The sequence below is a fragment of the Balaenoptera physalus genome (genome assembly GCF_965194825.1).
Source record: "Balaenoptera physalus genome assembly, chromosome: X".
Taxonomy (NCBI): Eukaryota; Metazoa; Chordata; class Mammalia; order Artiodactyla; family Balaenopteridae; genus Balaenoptera; species Balaenoptera physalus.
Genome location: NC_138903.1, coordinates 98217419 through 98240838, shown reverse-complemented (window position 1 = coordinate 98240838; position 23420 = coordinate 98217419). Strand labels below are relative to the sequence as shown.

The 23420-nt window shown below is 45.4% G+C and overlaps 1 protein-coding gene across 8 annotated transcripts in view; it reads right to left on the bottom strand.

The window, feature by feature from the left end:
- PAK3 (p21 (RAC1) activated kinase 3) overlaps positions 1-23420 on the bottom strand; it is a 275327-nt gene that overhangs the window by 93609 nt on the left and 158298 nt on the right. For 3 of the 8 annotated variants that reach the window (XM_082447614.1, XM_082447616.1, XM_082447615.1), the window contains exons 2-5: positions 23336-23401; positions 23105-23214; positions 21464-22295; positions 17951-18098 (exon numbers count right to left, since the gene is read on the bottom strand). The exons of 2 other annotated variants lie outside the window; for them this stretch is intronic. The gene's annotated coding sequence lies outside the window, so the exon portion shown is untranslated. The remainder of the gene's footprint in view (positions 1-17950; positions 18099-21463; positions 22296-23104; positions 23215-23335; positions 23402-23420) is intronic. 3 more of the 8 variants (XM_082447609.1, XM_082447610.1, XM_082447611.1) reach the window with 3 other exon arrangements.

Sequence of the window (23420 nt, the reverse complement as noted above, 5' to 3'; positions counted from 1 at the left end):
AGTACCTTCCAGGGGAGACAGGGCGGGGGAGGGATGGAGTGGGAGTTTGGGGTTAGCAGATGCAAACTATTATACATAGAGTGGATAAACAACAAGGTCCTACTGTAGAGCACAGGGAACTATATTCAATATCCTGTGATAACCCACAATGGAAAAGAGTATGAAAGAGAATATATATATATGTGTATCACTGAATCACTCTGCTGTACAGCAGAGATTAACACGACATTGTGTAAATCAACTAACTTCAATATATAAAAAAAAAAGAGTACCTTCCAAGTGAATCTCCAGTTCGAATACAAGGAAAATCAAATCCCACTGCAACAAAATCTCTGTAATTTCATCAAGTATTAACCGGCACTAATTTAGGAGTGTATGAGCTCCCCATACACAACTTGGCATATCACTTTATTCCAATAACATTTACTATTAACCAGCCTAAGTACAACAACAACAAAAACCTGCTATAATGAGAAATAATCTACCGTAACTCTTTTCAGCCCTTCAGTGGTTACAATGTGTTTATTACTTTCAGTAATGAATTCTAAGTTACATTATGTTATGTGGAAATTTTTACTGTTTTAAATTTTCTCAAATATATAGAGCCTGTAAGTATTCAAAAATAGCTGAGTATCAGTTAATAGTTTCTCCATCTGCACAGGTGACTGCCAACTAACAATGATTGCTTTGACCTTGGTTGGACAAGAGATCTCTTTTCTTTTCCTTTGCCTAAGTGTCATGCCTTGCATTATCTTAATGAATTATGACCAAATCTGTAATTTTTTTCAGGAATCATGACAGTGAAAATATCAGTAGTAAATGTTTTGTCGCCACCAGCTTGATTAAGTCTCATATTTTCCTATATGGGTGAAACTATAGCACAAGGTAAAATGAAAAACTGTGATGTCAAGGATCAATTATATTCATAGATACTGCTGGTAAATATATGAAATCACTGCTAATGGGTCTACATTCCCTTTCATGTTTTGATTTTGATCCTTCTAAATTCATTCTTTCTCCAGAAGAAAAGTGAGTTTAAGACTGACTTCACCAGTGGTATTCTGTATCAGACGGGTTCATGGTTTTAATTTAGTCACTAAAAAGAATTTGCCACCAGAGTAAAAGCACTAATTTTTTCTCTGTGTGTGCTTTGTCTGTTTTACTTTTCTGGGTTCAAAAATAATGCCTGAATATGTGGTGATTATTAACTAAAGCTCAATATACAGAATATAGGTTGGTAAAAATAATGAAGTTTGAAGGTTATTGCAAAAGTACTGAGGATTCTAGGTAATACCTAGAAAATAGTGAAAAATGTATCTCACACGGAGAGAAAGCCACCGCATTCTGGATGATACCTATTTTCTGAGGACATGTTAGTTAACTTGAGATGACAGAAGTCAGAGAAACATACATACCCTCTTTAAAATGATATACAAAGTTGATCTTACACAATAAGGCAAGTATGAGTCTGAGCCAGTCAGGGTTCTACTGCACCTACGTAATCCAAAATACTAGGCTCCTTTGTTCTGGATAATTAGGTGTGGGTAACAGTGGCCTTTTTTGTTCCTAAATATTCTCTCTGGGTAGAGACTCAAAAGGTAGATGCCCTGTTTCTTTTCAGGTCGGGAAAAAAGGGCTACTTGGGATATAAAATTCACACTATACTCTCCTATAGTAGACTAGAAATCCCTGCCCAAAATTTGAATACCACACACTTGCTGTGGTCTATATCACAGGCATTCTGCAAGGGACCCAGCTTAGATGGTACACCTTTCTACTGCCCAGCAAACTGGAATTGGTTTAATTCCATTCAGCTTATCAGAGGATTATAAGAGGGGCTGGAATAAACCTCTTTTACAGAGATGGAAATGAAATTGAAGAATCTTTATCTACTTCCACAATAGGAACATGAAGCAAATAATCACTCCGTTTACCTAGACATTTCAGATTTGGTTTTGCTCAAATTATCCTGATATTACATCAGTTCTTCATGACTCTTTACAAGGCACAACCAATCTTCATCTTCTCACGATTCCAGATAATTCTGAGTCGGTGACAAAGGAATAGGGGTGGAGACTCTTGTTATCTCTAACTCACCTTCAAAGCAAGTGCTTCAAAGCACACTTTTAGGTGACCGATGGAGAAAGGGTAGGGCCCTGTAAGGAAGCCTTGCTGTTAATGTGTTTGCTTCCCAAGTGGGAGGTGTCTCCGACTATTCCACAAACGTAGGAAAAAAAGGGGGATTCTATTCTGTTATGTTTGTAAACAATGCCAATTTACTAAGCCACGTCCCTCCCCTGAGACAGCTTTCTACAAAGGATACTATTAATGGATTGCCGGTTCAATCCGCCTATGAGGTCATTATTTCCAAGTTCTTGAAAGAGACTATTTTGTTTGGGGTGGCTGTAGGCTCTATTTCAAGAATTGTACAAAAGTGCCATTATTCTCCAGGAACCCAATCGAAAAACTGTTGATCTTTAAAGTTTAACTGTTGTCGTTCGCTTCTGCAACACAGCAGAAACTTGCAAGCGCAGGTCACGCTGGATCCAGCCACAGGCCATTTCATTTCACTTTTAGAACGTGGCTCTTAGCATCGTGGAGGAATCTGAATGGACAACCAGCAACAGTTTGTATCTGTTCACAAGTTGCTTTCAGACTTGGCTACTAGGTTTTTCAGAGAGAATTCAAATGGCTTTTGTGGACGGTGTATTTTTCGTCCAGCCCTTGGGACTGAATGTGGCTTACCAATGCTCTGTAATTACAATTGAAATTCATCAGCAGTAGGAAATGAGCCTCTTGTCTCATGATAACCAAGAAGCCAGAACAGCCCTCTTTCAGAGTACTAAGAAAGATTAACTCTCTATTTCCTTCCCTCCTTATCTCCCTTTTCTCTCGCTCTCTTCTCTACTCCCCACTCCCACCCCCCAAGTGCAAGGGCAGGCATGCACACACAGGTGCATACACACACACACACCCCTTCACTGAGTTGCCTTTTGACACAGAGATTTGCTGCAAAGTACTTCAGAGGAAAACTTTTATCAAGATGCATGGCAACTTTAGATGAAATGATTAGGCATTATAAATAATTGTCATTATTCTCTCATTCTTCCAAAATGCATTCTCTTAATGTGGTGACAAACTAAACCCTCAGAGAATGTTCAGTAGGTTACAGAAGAAAGCTGCCAGCCTGCATGTTCCAGGAGTCAAGGGGAAAGACAGGTGCTCAAGTATACTCTAGTTAATGTGGCCAAAATTCATACCACGGCATATGTGTTGAATTGGATACAATCAAAAATGCCAATTGTGCCCATTTGCCACAGATGCTCTACCCAGGTGTGTGAAGGGTGAGACTCCAGAAATACTGGCCCTACGACTTGCAAAGATCATCTATTAAGCCATTAGCAACTGCACTAAATATTTTCATCAGATCTGGTGTCATCAGAGACAACCCATATGTCTGTATTATTCTGTCTGCTTTCAAAAATCTAAATAACTGCTTATTTGCATATTTTCCCAATGAGAGACAAACTAATAATGGCCTCCTTTCAAAAACAAAAGCCCAGGCCGGCAGATGCACAGCCATGACCTAATAAACCCAGAGGTAAAGCTCCCAAACCACCAACCACACAAGGCCATTACTATAAATTGGTGAGCGCATCAATATTGCTTATATCCCTGCCATATCAAACTAGAGGATCTAACACAGGAATGAGACGTAGCCCAGGGGAAATTTCCAGGGTGAACTTCCTAATGTTTCTGAGATACCTACATAAAGAATAGGGTTGGCTGCAAGACACCTAGAGCTGATGAGATGACGGCTAAACTGACAAGAGCACACATGAAATAAGACTGATTTTAGGATCTCAGAAATGTAGGAAACAAGTCAAAGAACTCTCACTATGTTTAGACATTAACAGAACATGAGAGCGTTTCAAATTTCTAGAATTGGGTAAATCTCTATAACAAGAATTAGCTGTATAGATCAAGAAAAAGTGAACTTTAAATGACAGCTTCCAGACTTGGAGGTATTAAGTCAACAGAGGTTTAAAGTCAGCCAATGTCTCCTTAGACAATGATATCAACACCGGACTGTTCTCCGTATTTCAGGCTGAGGTTACTGCTTTTACTATCAGAATGATGTATACACTGAATTATACTTTGATGGTGGGAAAAAGGATCCAAGAGTTACTTGCTGGCTCTTTCTTGGGCTCCCCTGTAAACAGAAGCACACATTTTCAAGATGACTAGCTGAGCTTCCCGGGATAAACTGTGATGGGGGAACAAATGATGCTTTGCTAACTATCCTATGCTGATACTAAACCCACTTTATCTTGGACACATTCTTAGCAACTGAATCAGCCAGCCAGACACTTATGACTGACAGTGTAAGAAGATGTAGTGAACTGTTTTCAATTGCCAAAAAAAAGAAAAAAGGAAAAAATCATCTAGCCTTCTACAAAGGGGACAATGTATTATCATTTGAAAGAATGTTTATACCTTGCTTTACATTTTTACAGCAACTTGTATCTGAAGATTTCTAGCAACTTTTCAGACATTATTTCCCATAATATGCTAAGATGCCAAAGAAGAGAGAAAGGGCTCATTTCATAGGGAGGAGAATGAGCCAGGTCTGGGTCCCTCAGCAGCCCTAAACCCACACTCCCATTCCCAGACAAGGTGGACGAGAGCCCGATCCCTAACAAGAGTCAGCCAGATGGGCCCAACTTAGCATTGCCACCATCTTGTCTCAAATCGCACATAGTCATGAAACATGTCATTCTCCTCACTAGATCATAAGCTCCTTGAGGGTAAGAACCCCTCATTCATAACTGTAATGCTTTCAAACTGCCTAGTTCCCAGGAGGCATTAAATACACATGTGAGGGAATGAAATGGAACTCTGTAAGTTCTATGCCTTTGTTGAAGCTCTGAGTAAGTTTTTCATGGTGTTGAATAAGCCTATATGCCTACTCCAAGCAGGTCTGAGCTAAGAAGGCGTTTGGCAATTTTGGCACTAGTCTAACTGCCAAGCAATTGGGCATCATGTAGACGCCAGCTACCTTCGGAGTATGGACACCTCATTTTTTACTATATGACTTTGTAATGTCCAGGAGCTTATTTGAGCTCTTGCTCTTATTTGAGCCGGACAACAACATGTGAAGAAGGGAGCACCATCCCCATTTTCCACATGAGGAATTAACAAGGCATAGAGGTTAAGTGACTTCCCCAGGGTCACAAAATAACTGAAAGAACTGAGACCAGAATCTCGAACTCTCCTCAATTCCCTTCCCATGACACCATTACAATATGGATCCAAGTAAACCCACAAACACACACACATTCTCTCTCTTCATATATGTACTTTCATCCTCCCCGAATATTCATATGATGGTTCTAGCTTTTTCATTTCAACCCACTTCAGGCTGGTACTTACCGATTTCAACTGCTTGTCTCATCCAAAGACCCAAGGCTAGGAGATTTACTGACAGAACTCCAAGAGGATTCGTTGGCCGGTAGGACCAATTCTTAGATGGCCTTGTTTTGGGGCTTGTCTGTTCTGGGGCACTCACCAAGGGAACTCTGCTATCAGAGACAGGGGTGTGCTGTTTCAGAAAGCCTGGCCTGGGAGATACCATTACAGTGTGTAATGGAGGGAAGCCATTTCAAAGATCATTTGATCAGGAGTTGCTGAGCTACTTGTTAGGCAGATTTGCAAAAGCAGCCGGACAAGTAAGGGAGGCACTAGCTCTTTTTACAGCCGCCTCATTTCAATCTTAGATCCTGCAAAAGATAGCTCACTACTGACACACATACAAGGCATGGTCACACAGAATACATTCATGCTCTCTCTCACACACGCGAGCAAATGAGGTCGGTTCCGCTGTAGTCCCGTTCTCTGTTATGAGTGACTTCCACTGTCTGTAGCAGGAACTTCACATTAATGAAATCCAATAAGCCAGCATATTATAGTTGCAAATTTCAGTAATAGGTTGCAAATAAGGAAATCGATAGGTATACCCCAGCATCCAGACCTCATATACTGCATATATTATATGGGGCAAATAGTTCCTATTCGAATGACTTCTTAAGCTTCTAAATGTATTGTGTATGCTGCATGAGCTAATGCCAAGAAAATGCTAATAATCACCTGACCTGTGTTTATATTTGCAAACTGATGCATTATTACAGGTTTCAGCTTTTCATTTCCAACACCGATGCTTCTAAGAAGAGAAAATAAGATGCATAAAGAACAGAGGTAGAAATTTTTGTAAGCGTTAAAGAAAATAAAAGATGCCTCAAATAAATGTGTGGAAAAAAGAAAAGGGAAGCAAAACCTAGTAATAAAACATTTCCTAGTTCTCAAAACAGAATGTAGTATCCTTGGAAGCAGTCAGATGGAAAAAATTAGATGCAGACTAGCAGCCCAAGTGAACAGGATATGGTAAACCAACATCTCGAGTCTCTGGCGTTCTAGCTGCTCGCTGTTACTATGCATGGGTGATAATTATACCCTTCCCTGATCCACTCCGGCAAAAGAGCCACAAATTCCCTCAAACTCAAGCCTAAAAATTCAATTCCCAAAGTTGCTAGGGCTTTCTGTATACCAGAGAGATGTCTGGACATTGTTTTCGAACATGCGCCTTATGCCTTATCGTCCTAGGAACTTGCTCTATTCTCAATGTTCTACACCCAAATCGGCCTTCTATAGGGAAGGTGCCCGTTGAATGTTTGAAGAGAAGAGTTACATGGGGTCAATTGAGACCTTAGCATTACATATTTCTAAACTAGGAATTTAGATCATTTTAGCAAAGCTCACATGCTACCCCTCCCTGCAAAAAAAAAAAAGACATCCTGCCAGAACTGGAGGTCAAAGAATTTGAGCTGGTGTAAAATGCAGCAACTCTTCTTCAAGCTTTTGCCCCTTAACCTACATTTACACAAGGGCTGAGCATGTGTCTCAGCATCTTATTTGGGGGCTATGGTTAAGGAAGAGGAAATACTATCTATTAAAAACAAAGGGCTTTCCTCAAATGCTGAAGGAAGAACGGGACGTGACCAGGCCCAAACATCCAGCTGGCCATAGCCTTAGTTGCAGGAATTCCCCATCTCCTACCCCCACCTCTTACTGCCACCAAAGAGGATTATTTTTGTCTTAAAAAAAACTGTCCATGGGTCTAAGAAAAGATCGTAATCTACCCAGTGAAATTCCTCTAGAAACCCAAAGCCCTAAGGATGACCTCACAATCGAGCACGCTGGCTTCCCTATGGCTTTCCTGTACCAGGTAAGTTCTTCACTTACGAGCTGTCAGATCCACCGAGGGATTCATTCTCCTTGCTGCCCGTTACTCTACTTGCAGCTGCCACTGCCCACTTCTAGAAGATGTGGCTCACGACGGGTTCATGCTGCAGCAGATCCCTCCTCCAGCACTCGATCAGCTATGCTGCCCCAGCGCTCACCCGCGCACACAAAGAGAAGGCTGCCAGGTACCTAAGTCTTTCTGGAGCCCGGGGAAGCCCCCAGGCTGAGATCACAGGGCCCAGCCCTCACTTCAAAGGAAGGACATGATAGCCCGGTAGGAAAATTGCAGATAAAGCAGAAGCAGGGTTTGTTGCAAGGAGCTCGAGTCAGCAGGCCTGAGGGGGAATCAGTCAGTAGTTCCCAATGACTCCTGTGGAGGCGGGACTGTGGCCTAGAACACATCCTGACAAACATTTGGGGAAGAAAAAGGGAAGGAAAGTTGGGTGTTTATAATAAATATATATAACTCTATTATAATTCTGTATCAAGCAATGGTCATCTCAGAGTGTCCGTTCTCCTTTAAGATTGAGCCTAGGGTAATTCCCTGGTGGTCCAGTGGTTAAGACTCTGTGCTCTCACTGCAGAGGGCCCGGGTTCAATCCCTGGTCGGGGAACTAAGATCCTACAAGCCGTGCAGTGAGGCCAAAAAAAAAAAAAAAAAGATTGAGCCTAATACATTCCCTGCACTCACGATCATGGCAGTCAACCCCCAGCAGGTTTGGTGGTCTTCTGCAGGTCGCTTAGACATGCCCTATACTCTCCTGGCCAGCTTAATTATGAGGGTCTATAGGTTACACAGCTGTATAAAGAGAGGAAAAGAGAAGATCTTAGGTCAGCCTAACACTGCTTTTTATAGGAAAAGAAACCAGTTACATGCCTTCTTGTGGATTGTTGGCTGACTTTCATTTCAAAGAATCCTAAGACCAAAGTAGAGACCTACTCCCCTTTAACGGTAAGGTGCTGGGAGTAAAGAGATAAATAACTGCCCAGCTCTGAGGGACATTATAGGCTTCAGCAGTGGGTTTCATCCCTGGCTGCATACTGTATATAAAATGTATATTAAATACACAGATAAAAATATAACTACAGAACAAGGGCATGTGTATTACAAATTGAAGGGTGCTACAAAAAGCGGGACTGCAGCAGTTCAGAAGGGAAGACTCTCCTTCACTGACTGCTATCCTACTGGATGAGAAATCAGTGCCAATAATCATACCTCCCCATATAAGGAAAGTGTTTGATGTGGATGTTCCAGTGAACATCATTGCCCTGCCTTTCATCTCCATGCCACCAACATTCGTATGTACCAGGTACTGTGTCAGGTACAGGGGGTACACAAAGAGAGGTGAATGAAGACCAGTCCCTGTCTTCAAAGAGCTCACAGTTAAACGAGGATGGTAGACAGGCATACATACAATAGGGAATACAATGGATGCACCCAGGTGGGCACAGAATGCTTTGGAAGGACAAAGCAGAGAGGTAACTGAGGTTCTCAAAGAGATCAGAGATATAGTACTTCAGCAGGGTATTGAAGGATGAGTAGGAGCTCACTGGGATTTGAAAAATGGAAAGCACTAGGTTGGTATAATACATTATTCAGCAGTATATTCCAGCAAACAAATACTCCAAGCATGCTCGATTACGTTTCTTAGCTTTAGGCCCCTGTTTCTGCTGAACTAAGTGATGCTGGTGCTATGTAAGAAAAAGAACAGATCTTAAACCTCTGGAAGAAAGTAACATGTATGAGACTTACAAAAGCCAGAACACTGGCTTCTGGTGAACTACGGAAGGGATCAGTATGGGTGACACAAAGCATTTTCCAGAACTGAAGTCATATATGGGCAGAACAGACTTCTTTTGGGGAAATGTATTAAGAACATAACACTTGGAAAAAGAAACTACTTCCTTTCATGTTACATTTAAGAACTAAGTTGCATCTTGCTCCGCAATTTTAGTTTTTGGAGTTGATTTCTGGTTAGGTCTTTTTATAAACCCAAAAGAATTGTCTCCAACCAAAGAAGAATGGCTAATTCTAGCTCCACTCCTGGATTGTTCTGTGATCTTCAGATAATCACTGAATCTTCATAAATAAATTCAATCTTTCATTCAGCATTTACACAGTGTCTAGTATGTGCCCAGGAGGGCAGGGGATGCTTTGGAAGGCCAGTGTAGGAAGGGTAGCTAATACTCCCCAGAGGCAGCAGAGGGCATTACACTTGAGCAAGGTATTGAAGGATGAGTAGGAGCTCACCAGGGTCTAGGGTGAGAGACGAACAAGTTACAGTTCCCACCCTCAAGGAGACAAAGTATAATGGGTGTTGGCCATGACAACTCAGGCCGAAGATGACAACAGGTTGCTACTGAAGGACAAGAGAGGGGCTCCCAGCAGCCTGAAGAAGGAAGCTTCACAGAGGAAGTACACTTGAGCTGAATTAGGAAGAACAAGTAACCAAACCATGGGGGGGAGGTCACGTTTCAGGCACAAGGAACAACACGTGCTAAGGCCGAGAGGAGAGCAGAGACAATGTAGTGTATTAGAGAAACTACAGGTAACCTGGTGTGACCGTAGCAAAGAAGAGGGATGCGAAAAATAAGACCAGTGGAGATCAAATTAAGAAGGATCTCGTATGCCTTTCTCTGGGGTTTGGACTCTTCCTGTCTAGATAAAGAGATTTCAAACAGTGGAATGGCATGATGAGCTGTGCGTTTCAGAACTATTATTCGGGTGACAGTGTAGCAGGTACAGCAGGTTGAAGAAGACATTGGCCAAAGATGGCAGGGATGCTAGGCCTGGTGGGATTAACTGGTCTCAGCACCCCACATAGAAATCTGGGTAGAAATATATTTCTATCCCAAGAGGCCCAGAGGAATGTGGGAGGACTGATTTTTTTAGCCTTTAGGGGTTTTTCCAGCTCTACGGAAGGATAACTGACAAATATAAAATGTATATATTTAAGGTATACAATGTGATTAATGGTCTGGTATATGTATACAATGTGAAATAGTATACATATACCAATTAACATACAACTGTGTAACATGAAATACAATCACGTTAATTAATACATCCATCACTTTTTTGCTTTGTTTTGCTTTTTGATATGTTGAAAACACTTAAGATCCACTCTCTTAGCAAATTTCAAGTGTACAACACAGTATTATTAACTATAGTCACCATGCTGTACATTACATCCCTAGTGTAGCCTTTAGTTTTTGCTCAGGATTCCAGACAGAACTGTGCCTCAGTTTCTGGTTTTTTTGCAAACGAGAGTAAACAACTAGCTTAGAATGGTGATTAATAAAAAAAGCTAATGAAGTTGGTATGCTGATAACAAATATGATTATGTGGGAGGCCCCTTAAATGAGCAGCAGATAACGTGTTATTCTGGTTTTGGCCAATAGGACGGCCCTTATCAGTTTTATAGAAAATTTGTCTAAATTTTTATAAAGACTCTACCAACAAACATAAACATTCTACAAAGACTAAATATCTGCAAATGGTCCTCGAATATGTAACTTTTGTATAAGTCCATATACAAAGAAAGGAGAACAAACACAGTGACACGATGGATATCTCGGTAAAAATTAAACTAGGAATATCTAGTAGGAAGCAAAATAAATATCTAAGCACGCTGTCTTCATTACGTAGCAAATAATAAAAAGCTGAAGGAAACATCAATTCACATGTGGTGGGAAAAAAAATCTCTCCCTAGCTATATCTATTCCTCTCAATAGAGAAAGCAAAATTAAGACAAATATAAACGTAGCAGCAGTTGTAACATGTTTATTTGGCATTATGGAAGGGCTCAGTGGAGAGCAGGACACGTGGGCTGAAAGTATTAATTTGGAGACCATCAGCATGGGAGTAGGTGCGATTGCCCAGGAAGAGCATAGAATAAGAGAGGAGGAAAGACCTCGGGGGAACACCAACATTTCGGGGCTGGCAGAGGAACCAGGGATCCTTGAGAAATATGCTTAAAGAAGTAGAGGAACTGGCTCTATGACATCATGGAAACCAAGAGAAATGTATTTCAAGATGAATATGGCTATGAGGCAAATGTCACAGAGAGGTCAAAAATGCTCTTATCTTTTTGTCCTCCCATCCTTTCCCTAGAGTTCACTAAAGTTGACGCCTTGTCATTTTCAGGTCAGAAGAGAAATGGCCGAGTGGCACCAGAGGTCTGCTAATGTGTTTCAGAATGTTTCAAGAATTTCCAGGCTCTGGACATTTGGTACTCCTTGAGCAGCATGAACAAAACCACACAGCATGCCTCAAGAAAGATTTTCCTTTTGGTGGTAAATGGTACCACCGTGGCCATATATCACTCAGCCTTGTTGCAAAGGGTACTCTTACGATGTCACATTTATTGCACTTTTGCAACATGCTGGGCATCACACAAGACACAGAGAGAAACACCGTGTGGTTTGGCGAGCAGCTAAACTGTAGCTAGTAGCATTTAGACATTTTTTCACAGGAAGGATTATGCTCAGTTCAAACAGCTCATATTTGCCAACTGTCGCCCCAAAGACTTTGTCAAGCAAAGATGCAAGTATTCAGCCTAGACTAGTACCTTCTCAGCCCAGCACTGCTAATGTGCTTCATGACCTTGAGTACATCCCTTGGTCGCTCTGAATCTATTTCCTCACATGCAAAAGGTGACCACCTCACCAAGAGGTTGTGAGGATCAAATGATCCACATGTGGGAAATGCTTTGAAGTAATTTAAGATTTTTTACCCACAGAAGATGTTTACAATTACTGCCACAGACTTCACAGACCATAAAAAAAAAATCACCACCATTCACTGAGATTTGATTATGTTCCAGGCACTCTGCTAAAAGTTACTCATGTACAAGTTCACATAACTTGCAAAACCACTTGTATTATTATTTCCATTTTACAGGTGAAACTGACATTCAGAGACATCAGTTCACTTGCCAAGGTCACAGAGTAAGACTAGACAATCTCAAAGACAAATACCATATGATGCCTCTTATATGTAGAATCTATTAATAAAATATGACCGAAATGAACCTATCCACCAAACAGAAACAGACTCACAGACCTAGAGAACAGACTTGTAGTTGCCGGGGGAGGGGAGGGGGAGTGAGGACTGGGAGTTTGGGATTAGCAGATGCAAACAATTATATACAGAATGGATAAACAAGGTCCTATTGTATAGCACAGGGGACTATATTCAATATCCTGTAATAAACCATAATGGAAAAGAAAAACAAAACTATGCAATCCCATGTCTGTGTGACTCCAAAGCCCATGCTCTTATTTATGCTTCCTCAATCACATTACAGTTTTATGTGATATGATGAGTTCTCAGTTACTCACAGCTTTTGCATGGACACAAATGCTCTTAGGGCTTTGAAGTGAGTGAACCGTGCCTCCACTCTGGTGTCTGGGACCAAAGCCTGGAAATGAGCAGACCCCCTGCCCACGACACAGACATTTCAGCATGAGAATCAAGGGCAGAGGAGTGCCTGTGGTTAGAGACCAGACCTCTGGCTCCACCAGCATCAGGAGTCTTTTCCATTCCTCCTCTCCCAGGTTTCTGTACCAGCATATGAAGGTGACATTACTGAGGGCTTCACGATTTCAAGGGAAAAGCTGTAGGACTAGAGAGGACATTGAAATGAACATGAAACATTGCTACAGTGGCCAAATAAGCATGTCTGAAAATGACACAGGAAATGAGGAAACTCACATGGGTTAATTTTATTTTTCACTCATCTTCTTAAGTGGAAATGAGCATTGACCCCCTAGCCTGTGGTTAAGCAGAAATAAAGACTTAAAGGAAAGCAGGCAACAAGTCCTGTGAAAATCGGATCTTTGGCAGCAAGGAACCATACTGTTTCTCTGTTACCTCAGGGTTCTGCCCCTTTGAGAGCACCTCCTTCCAAGGGCTGTGGTAAGGATAATAATAAGATCTACCAGTTGTTGAGCACTGACTATAGGCCAAACATTGTGCTAAACGCTTTCATACAGTATCTCAATTCATCCCCATAACAACTCAATGAGGTATTAGTGTCATGCCCATTTTACAGATGAGGAAACTGAGACTTGAGGATAAGTAATTGACTTAAAAAAGGTTACATGGCTAGGAAGCGGCCAAATTGGGATTCAAATGCTGGTCTAGCTGATTCCAGAGTTGGTGCTCCTAATGCTTCTATCATAACAGATGAAGAGGTTATTAAATATTTTGAGAAGTATAAAATACCATATACATGCAAGGGGTGGGTCTCCTTACTTAGCGCTCCTCGCTGTATTCAAGTGAATTCAGGCAGGTGCATTTTGTCCCTCCTAAAATTCAGCCAGTACTGTCAGTTTTATAAATTGCTTTCGGTGAGTCTCAGCATATCGGCAGAAACGATCAAATGTAAATTTGCTGAGTTATTTCCCTAAAGCTGTCTCCTGGTGGAAGTGGTGGCTAAATCTTAATTAAGTACAATATTTCCATTAAGGTCTAAAAGCTCACTTTTATTCCTCTGCCTTATGCCCAGTGACAAAGCACTTTGTTACACAATCTTCTAGAAAGATGACCCATCTTTCCTGTGCTAAGCAAGATGTCTATGAGGCAGTTTGCTTTGGGAAGTGTCTTCCCTAAATCCTGACTGCTGTTTCCAACCACTCATGGGCCCTCAAGGCCTTTTGGAGCCTGAAGACCACTGGATTACATGATAAAGACTCCGCTAACCCCAAACTTCAAGACTGCTGCCTTGTACTACGGTTTCATGGTGACTTCATCTTTCCCATTCAAATGAAATTCAAACTCAGGGGTAGAGTCTGTGCCTCTCACCCATTTGAATTTCCCTCTGGGCCTTGTACTATGTGTGGCCCACAGAAGGTCCTCAATCTGAGCTGGTAATGCCATTGGAATCCTGGAATTGAGGGAGAGAGGCACTGGATCTGTCCTGACCACATGTTGCCGCCCACCCACCCCGTTTAGTTTCTTAATCGAGTTTCTCAAGTAGCTGCCCTGGGCCCGGCATTGTGTTAGGCACTGAGAATCCAAGATAAGTAAGGTGGTGTGGTCTCAGCTATCAAAGAAGTTCTCGATCTAATGATGGGTGTACATGGGGTGGGGTGGAGAGGTGGTATCCCAGGGTATAGGCTCTTCCCCATGGTGTGCTGGAACCCATATCCAATGGCAGCTTGGTCATATTTTGAAGTGTTTTTACTCCAGGGAGACTCCAGCAGGGGCAGCCATGGACTAGGGAGACACCTACAAGGTGCTCTTGTGGACTAGGGTGGCACATGGCCCTGGCACCAGGCTCCTGATCTATTGGTTCACTCCTGGGGGTTTTTTTTTCACCCTCTGCAGGGAAATCTACAGTCTGTCTGGAGTGCAAGGAAGTTTCTTCAGCTTGTCTTTACCCACGCCTACTGAGAAATCTCCTCTGTTAACTTGTTAGTAACAGCTGTTGAAATTCCAGTGGGGTCTACATGTGCTCGTGCACACTCACAATAGGAATGTGTTTTATCATCCAGCTAGCTCATTAACCTTTTCTTTCTCTTTCTTGAATACCATGGTCCAGGGTTAATAGGGGAAGGGTAGACCTGGCTGGATGAGAGGTACCTGCTGGAAGCAGGACTGCCCTTTCCACGTGTCTAATCAGCAGGCAATTCCAGATCATAAACAAAAAATCAAAGACACACACTTTCACATAGGAAACCATTATGAGTGCATAAAGAAATGCAGGCTTCACCTCCCCCTGCCCTTGGGAGAGAAATGAGGTGGCAAGTTAAGCCATAAACTTCCAAAAGATAAACAAACCATTGAAACCCTAACCTCTCTGGAAAGGAGTGGCTAAGGTTCTGCCTATTAGAGGTGATTTCTGCAAAAGGAAACTATGGTGAAAGGATGTACAATTTGACCTGAGGGTTTGAGCAGCTTCTTTTTAATCCTAGACATAAATCTCACTCCTTTCTGATAGAAAGATCCAGTCCCATTGGCACCTGGCTGAGAGCAACACTCTTCCTTTTAGCCAGAGGTGAGAAGAGAACTAGTGGCAAATAGGGGGGAAAAAGTGACAGCTGTGACTACGAACTACTGCCTGTAATTGGGTGTGTTACAGTGTGTGTGTGCGTGTGTGTGTGAAGTGAGAAAGTGTGTGAATGTGATAATATCAGTGCAGGGGTATGTATAAGAGTTTGGGAAAGTATTACATGGGTGTGTACGTGAGAGCATGGGTCATTATTAGTACTATTGTGAATCTGTGTCAAAATGAGTGTTGCCATGTGTAAGTGTGATTACGTGTGAATGTGACATGGTTACAGTGATTGTGTCAGTGCTGAATGTATGAGTGGAACGGTGTAATTCGGGGTGTACAAAGATAGAAAAGTTTAAATGGGTGAGATTGTGTTTATGGTGTGAGCATGTATAAATGTGAACATATGAACATGTATGCACACGTGTGTGTCTGTGACTTACGAGCTGTGTAAACATGTAACTGTGAGGAGGAAATAGTGGTATCAGTGCAAATGTGTTGGAGTGTATGAAATTGAGTGTGTGTATGACCATATGAGAAACAGGCAGGGGAAAGTCAACCTATGTCTGCGTACGGAGTGTGTGTAATTGTGTAGGAATTTGAGGGAGGGTTACGGGTGACTGCATCATCTGAGTGGATGTGAGTCTGTAGGTATGACTGGGAGAGTGTGAGAACATAAGAAGGAACGTAAAGAGTGTGTGAGAACGTGAGGGTGGGTGTATGATAAGTGTGGGTGTGTGTCAGTACGGAACTGTGAATATAGAGACGTGAATATGTATCAGTGTGTGGCAGTATGAATGTACCTGTATACAGTGTGTTCAGAAATATGACGGTGTGTGAGGGCGAGGGGGTAAGAGCGATCATCACTATGAATGTGTCCAGTGTGAACAGTGAGAGTCAAGGAGGTAAATATGATCGTGTGAACGTACAAGGGTATGAGTATGTGCTTGTGAGAGTGAGAGTGTGTGTGTGAGCATCAGAGGGTACCAAAATTATCTGGGATGCTGAGAAACCCTCCAGAAGTGTCTTTCCTCCCAAAGTCACAACATGCGTCCAGTTACACGCAAGCACCTTAGCCCCTCTCAACCTCTATCTCCTCATGGGTAAAAACAGTGGTGATAAAAATACCTACCTCAAACTAGTATCACTTTTATAATCAGAAACAAAAACAGCAGCTATCAGAAAAAAATTCCTACCTTGCAGAGTCACTGTAGGATCAAATGGTCTCATGCAAGTAAAATGCCTAGCACAGTGCTGGCAACAGTAGACAATAAATACAGGTTATTATTGTGGCTGTCATGGAACACCCAGGAGAGACCCAGGGGCTTGCTTCTTATTTTAGCCAGTTCTAGTTACCTTCTGTTGCTCAAGCTCTATAGAGGATCCCCTGCCAGAGCATCTCTGGAAAGCTGAATGCATCAATATCGGCAAGGCTGTAATTTCATACCTTCAATTTCACGGCCAAAACTCTGGAGCTTCCCCTCCATGAGATGGCATCACAGAAGCACCTGCCACTGAGCTGCAGTTTTCCTTCGTCCTGTAGGCCCAGGACAGGCTCAGTGTGAAAGGAAACTGCATTGCATATTCCTTGTTTGTTTTTTGTTTAGGTCTCTTTGTTTTTCTTGTTGGGTCTTTTTTTAAATTTTGGTTGTTTGGTTTTGACTTGGGCAATATGAGAGATGTCTCAGCAACTGACAAAAAGACAGAAGACCAGACAGGGGGACAGAGGGACGGTAAGATACAGATAGCTGGACCGCACCATATAGCAACAGAAGGCCAGACAGAGACGACAACAGAGGAAGCTATCATGGCTGCCTGAGAGGAAAAGAGACAGGTAGACGATCAGAGAGGCAGGGCAAAGAACCTGAAAAGAGTGGACAGGAAGAGAGAACGGCCCAAATGGAAAAGCTGTTAGGGAACTGTCAGACACTTGAGAGAGACTAGAGACCTGTGAAATCTGGCCCCTACTCCTGAAGACCTTACACAGTCCAGTTTACCAGCCAAGATGAACACTCCAGAAACCATGCAAGAATTAGTTAAGGCAGCAGAGAAACAAGGGCTACACTACATGCTACAGACTCAGGCGTCGTTGGAGAGCTGGGGGAGGAAACGCTCCCTGGTTGGGTGGTAAGACAGAGGGAATGTTCTGGAAGGTTTAAGTTAAGCCTGCCAGGCCCAGAAGCTGGGATGGATGGGATAGGGGTACACTTTGAATAGGAAGGTAAAATGAAGGTTATGGGGCAGTAGAAATTACAGGAACCGATTGGTGAATTTGGGGCATGTGGCTGAAATGCCACTTCAATGTCAGGAAAGCAAGAGGAAAGGAAATGACAGCTTGATGGGAAGCATGTCTGTGTTACACTAAAGCTCTTAGATGGAGCTTGACATTTGCAAAGGACTTGGCAATGACTGTTAGCTTGTTTCTCCTGCTCACTCCAGGATGTAGGTCAAGGCTGTCAATCCCATGTTAGAGATGGGGGAACCAAGAGACCAAGCGCAGCTGCACAATCCCCCAGAAAGTAGGGGCTGTGCCCTGAGGCCTGGCTGGTGAGGCCCAGGCAGGGTCTTTGACATAGGGAGCTCTGGTGGAAAGGTGGCATTTACCTGGATTTGGAGATCCCTAACTCCCTGCCCTGGAATCCATTACTCACCTCACACAGCCACCGCTGCAGGACCTCAGCACAGGTGGGTGCTGCCCATGAGAAGGGGCCGGGCTGCCTTCAGCTCCGACGGGCTCAGTGCTGGGCACACCAGCTGCCACAAGATGCAAGGACTCAGCTGCTCTTTCTTGGGGGAAACCTGCCGAGAGAAGCATTGTGGGGGGGCGGGAACCTCCTTCCCCACCTGCTACTACTCCATGCAACCCCCCAAATATCACACACACACACTACAGAAAATCCCTTAAGAAGGTAGATAATCAGAGTCAAGAAGTGTAAAAAAAAAGAGCCTCGGTACATGGGAGTCCGGAAAGGGCACTGAGCTGCGAGTTCCAAGTTGAGAACGGCTAGCACTTCACCACTCTGGAGCTGCTTGCCGGTGAGTGGAAAAGACCTGCCCTAGTCACCCTGGACAAGTGCTGAGAGCACTCAATCAAATGACAGACGTGAAATATTTGCATATTTACAGGAGGTGGTAGAGTCCAGTGAACAGGAGGAAACTGCGAGATGGTGGCAGATGCAGGTTTGGCTCTGAGGCTACCTGAGCTGCCTGAAGACCCGGCTGTTCAGCTTGTTTCATCCCTCACCCCCAAGTCTCCACCGCCATTTCCATCTCCCTCCTCAACAACCTCCTTCACTGGGTTGGTGGGCAGGGTTGGGGGAGCACTCTGAGGTCCCCTGATTTGCTATCATCTCACAGCTGCTGAGGGCCTCGGCCTCTGATCCTAATTGGAACTTTCCTCTACCTTCCGCCAATCTCTGCCACAGGGATGCCTTCCGTAGTCTTCCCCGGATTTTGGGGGGGTGCATACATACTGGGGTTTTTAGGGGGTTACAATTTCCCCTGTCTTCCCCAGAGAGGTTTCCATGTCCAACCACAAAGGAGACAGGGTCCCTTTAACCCTTCCCTTTCCTGCCTTTCCCCACAATCACTTGAACCTCTCAAGGAGGAGACTGATATTCCCTTGATAGGACTCCAAGCTCTGCAATTCTTCCTTCCCTGCCCCCTCTTTCCTCCATAGACTTTGTCCTCAAAGAAGACCAGCACCTATGGCCTAACTTCCCATAGAGTCAGATCCAGGCCAGCACATGCTCTATTAGGGGATTCCAGGACGCAGAGGGTCCTAATCCAAAGACATGGATGGGTATCTAAAGGTGGAGAGAGTAAAACGGAAGCCTCAGGGAGCCAGGAAAAGCCCCGTTCTTCCCAATTCCCCTTTCTAGAATAAAAAGACCAAGCCATCCCCCAGGTCTGCCAGTTGCTGCTGGCAAGCCTCCAGAGCACGTCTGGCCCCCCAGGGCCCTGGCATCCCCTGCGAGCATCCCACACGCACACTCCAAGCAGCCTTTCCAAATGCTACCCATTGCACTGCTGAGTGGTATGCCACCCCCGCCCCCAATGCATGAGCTCATCCTGCAAGGGCGCTGGGGGGGGGGTGAGGGAGGGAGGGCTGCCGTAGCTCCAGAGAGGGGCGGGACTTGGAGAGGGCCCAAGAAGGGCCGCAGGAAGGCCCCTGCGCATCCCCAGGTGGGGAGCAGCGCCAGAGGACCTGGGGGAGCGGGGTGCTAGTGCACCAGCCGGTACTAACCAAGCAGCTCCGGGTTTCTGTGCAAGATCAAGAGCTTTCCTTGACCTACCTCCGCTTCCCCTCAGCTGCTTATTGCTTCCACGGCAGCCCGCTTTGAACCCACCAGCTGCACAGCCGGAGCCAATGCAGAAGCAACGGGCAGGACACAGGGCGCCACCTGGTGGCCGCACTCCTGTCACCCGTCTGGGGGTATGCTGTGGTGGAAGCGTGGGCATGTCTGTGTGTGAGCACGTACGGGGTCGGGTGTGTCTGAGCCACAGCCTGCGCCACTTTGCATTTGCGTGCCTGCACCGTGTCGTGCGTGTGCAGCCGTGTCTACATGGTGTTGTGCATGTGTATCATGTCAGTACCGTACTGTGTATGTACACCGTGGGTCTGCAGTGTGGCATGTGTATTCCATCTATCCCGTGCTTGGGGAGCCTGTGTCTAATCTATATTGTGTGTCATATGTCTACGCCACGTTGTGTGTATCTTCTGTGTGTTTATACTGCCCGTGTATGCACCTGTGGCTTAGCCTCCTACTGGAGGCTGGGGTAGAGATCAGTGCACCCCTCGTGCGCCTACCAGCACCCCAGCCTTGCTACATTCCGGCTTCCCGCCAGCATCTGTCTGGGGACTAGGGCTGCCACCTCTTTGGTAGGGGAGGGAATCTGTGGACCACTCTCTCCGCCACAGAGCCCTCCCATGGCAGGTACCTGTCCCAGCACTGAAGATAGCTGGGAATGTTCCAGAACCTTTTTCAGGCCCAAAGAAGGAAACTGGGCACTGGGGGTGAAATGGCTCCCTCTCTCAACTCCCGGCCCCAGATGGGCCTACAGGAAGTTGCAGCCGCCTGAGTTTCTCAGTTGGAAGGACTGAAGCCCTTCTCCACAGGAAGGAGCAGCTGCAAAGGGGGTTAAGCTCTGACATCGGAGCTGGGCCACGGGATGTATCCGGAGCTCTGCCAAAGGTGTCCCCGTTGAGGTCACTAGAGGGCGCGATTGTGCTGACTGTTAGGGGTAGTGTCTCTAGAAAGTACAGAATTCTAAAAAGCCCACCTGACTCAGAGAGAGGGGGGTGGTGAGGAAGACAGAAGGAAAAGGATACAGACCCTAAGCCGGGCCTTTCCTTCACCCTCACCCCAAGCCCTTCTGTTTTGAGGCTGAGTTAGGGAGTCAGGGCCACTAACACATGTCCGCCCCCCTCCAGGGTGTAAGATCTGTGTTAAGAGCCCCACGGCTCTTTTCAGGGCCTTGGTTACAGGGGCAGATTCTCCACTTGTGCATCTCTTTTCCTCCCTGTTCCCATTCACATGAAATAAACGTAAGGCCACCCTGCTGAAAGAGATGAAATGTGTGTAGTGGTTGTGGGTTTGTTTTGTACTGTTTTCCTCCAAATTAGAGGCACGCCAAAAAGTATGATTTAAAAGGGGTAAATTGGGGGGGGGGGCTCTCCTTTAGTGAACCTGTTTTTCATTACCAAGAATAAATGGACCCACTTCCTAAAATGTCACCACCATCTTAGAAACCACCTCGTTCAAACCCATCATTTGAAAGACAAGGAAATTGAGGCCCGGAGAGGGGCAGAAACACTCAGACCAGAACACTGGCTTCTGGACTCCCAGGGTTGGTTCCACCCCAGCTCCTGGTTCTCTAGTCCCTAAAAAATCTTCCTTCTCCAAATCCAGGACCCTCCCACCTCAGGGCAAAACCCTGGCCTCCATCTCCACTGTGTGGGCTCCAACACCGTCCTATTCCATTTCAGTGATCAGGTGCCCAGGCCTTTCTGTGATTTCCATTCCCCACCAGGAAACTGTTCATCTCTTTCCAGTCTTCAAGCTCCGCTTCCCTCATTTTGCTTCACGCCCGCCGACCCAGCTGTGGCCATGCCATCTTGCCCCTCCTCGCATCCCCCTGGGTGCAGCGCCGATTGCCCCAACCTGCAGATAATTGACCGACTGTGCAAATCAGACACGGATCCATCGCATTGATTAACGTTTCCAATTAAACTCCGGGTTAGGCTGTATTAGTGACTCCAGTAATCACCGCGGATGTAAATGCAAACGCCTTCCAAAGTCGCGGAGCGCGGGAGGAAGCGACACATTCTGGGAGGAAATGGAAACAGACTGCCAGACCCGAGGGTTCATCTGGTACCCCTAAATCAGATTTGAAATGTATGGCTGTCACTTGATCCGAGGCCCAGGCTTCACACCTGAAAGGGAGGACTCTGGCCCTGGGCGCGCCCCGGCCTGCCCTTTCCCGCCCCCTGCCGGAGAAGCCGCGTAGTGCGGAGCTGGCAGCCGAGTTCACCCCAGGCCCTGCAGAGGGAACCGCCTAGCCTCTGGCCGGTGGCGAGGTTGGGGGACAACAGGGCAGCTGAAGCTTAAGCTGCACCCTAGATGCCTCAGCAGCTTCACTTACCTTCTAGGGCAGTGGTTTTCGCCGTCCCTGGTCTGCACAGGGTCCCAGGGCCCCTGGGAAGGAGGGCTTTCTTTCTGAGCACAGGCAGAGATACCCCCATGCCTGGAGCAGGGGACCCAGACCTGGCCCTGGCCCACCCCAGGTAAAAGCAGTCAACCTACCTGTCTCGGCCAGATTCGAAGCTCCCCCAGTCCGTTCTGGGGCCCTGGTCCCCCACTCCCTTCTCCTTACCCAGGAGGAGAAGCCATTTGTAGAGGCCGCTGCTCATCAAGTTTCTTCTTCTTCCCTCGACCAAAGCTACTGGCTCCTGAAGGTTGGGTTTCACCGGTGGGAACGCTATTGATTCCCCAACTACGGAGCAATCGTCCCCCTAAGTCTGGGCTGAGCCACAGGTGCCTCAGCCACCAAAACTGCCCCCAGTTCACCAGGGAAATCAGGGCCTTTGGGCTCCTGGTAAGATGATGGCTTTTTTCTTCTCTCTCTCTTTGGCTTTGTTCCTATCTACTCCCCTGACCTTACCTACCTACTCTATCTGATTTCTAGATCTGACTTTTTTTTTTTTTTGGCCTTGGCTACCCACTTTGACTTCATAGTAGCTTAGTCTCTGACCTCATAATAACAGAGTCTCTGATGAGGGCAGCACCTCCCAACCCCCGAAGTTATTCCTCATTTCCGTCTCTTGTCACGTCTGTCTGCTCCCTTCCCCCAAAAGACCTCAGAGCTACCCGTGGGAATGGTCAGCTACTTGGAACGTCCTTAGGGTGTTGTGGCCCCATGCCTGTACCTCTATCACAGGCAAACCCCCTTTTTCTGTTAGGTCTCTCCTACAAGGCCCACTTGCCTGCCTGGAGGCTTGGAGGGCCTGCTCCTTGACATCTCAAGGTCCCCCCTGGCCTCGAGATTCGCAGCTGTTGGCTTTTACCCGTCCCCCCTCCCCCAGTCTCTGGCTATTTTGCCTCTTTCCTGGGGGGAGGAGGATATGATATTTGTATCCAGAAACAGAGCCTTACGTGGCTCTCTCCAAGCCCTGGCCTGTTAATCGCCCATTACCACATTAAGCCCCTTTGCCCAAAGGTCTCCCTGATTAAAGGCCTCAAGAACCAAATCACAGACCTGCCCAATTATAATTTTGCAGATGGCCCAGTGAAAACCGCACTGACCTTTACACCTCGGTCATTCCAGAACAGGGCCACAGTGTTGTCACCGACAGGAATGGACTTCCTTCTGTTCCAACACCTCAGACAGCCATACAGTTGGCCTGGATTTGAGTCTGCAAAACCATGAGGGGAGCGAGACTAACATGGCTAAAGGCTTCCCTGCTGAAAACCATTTTTTAAAAATAGCACTGCAACCGCCCCCCCCTTCATGCTTCCCAAAGCCAAGCCACTCACCCTTCTCTCCTTCGCTTCTACAGACCACAGCCCAGAACCCTCAAGTCCAGAGTCTGGCACTGGATTCTGGAAGGTGGGACCAAAA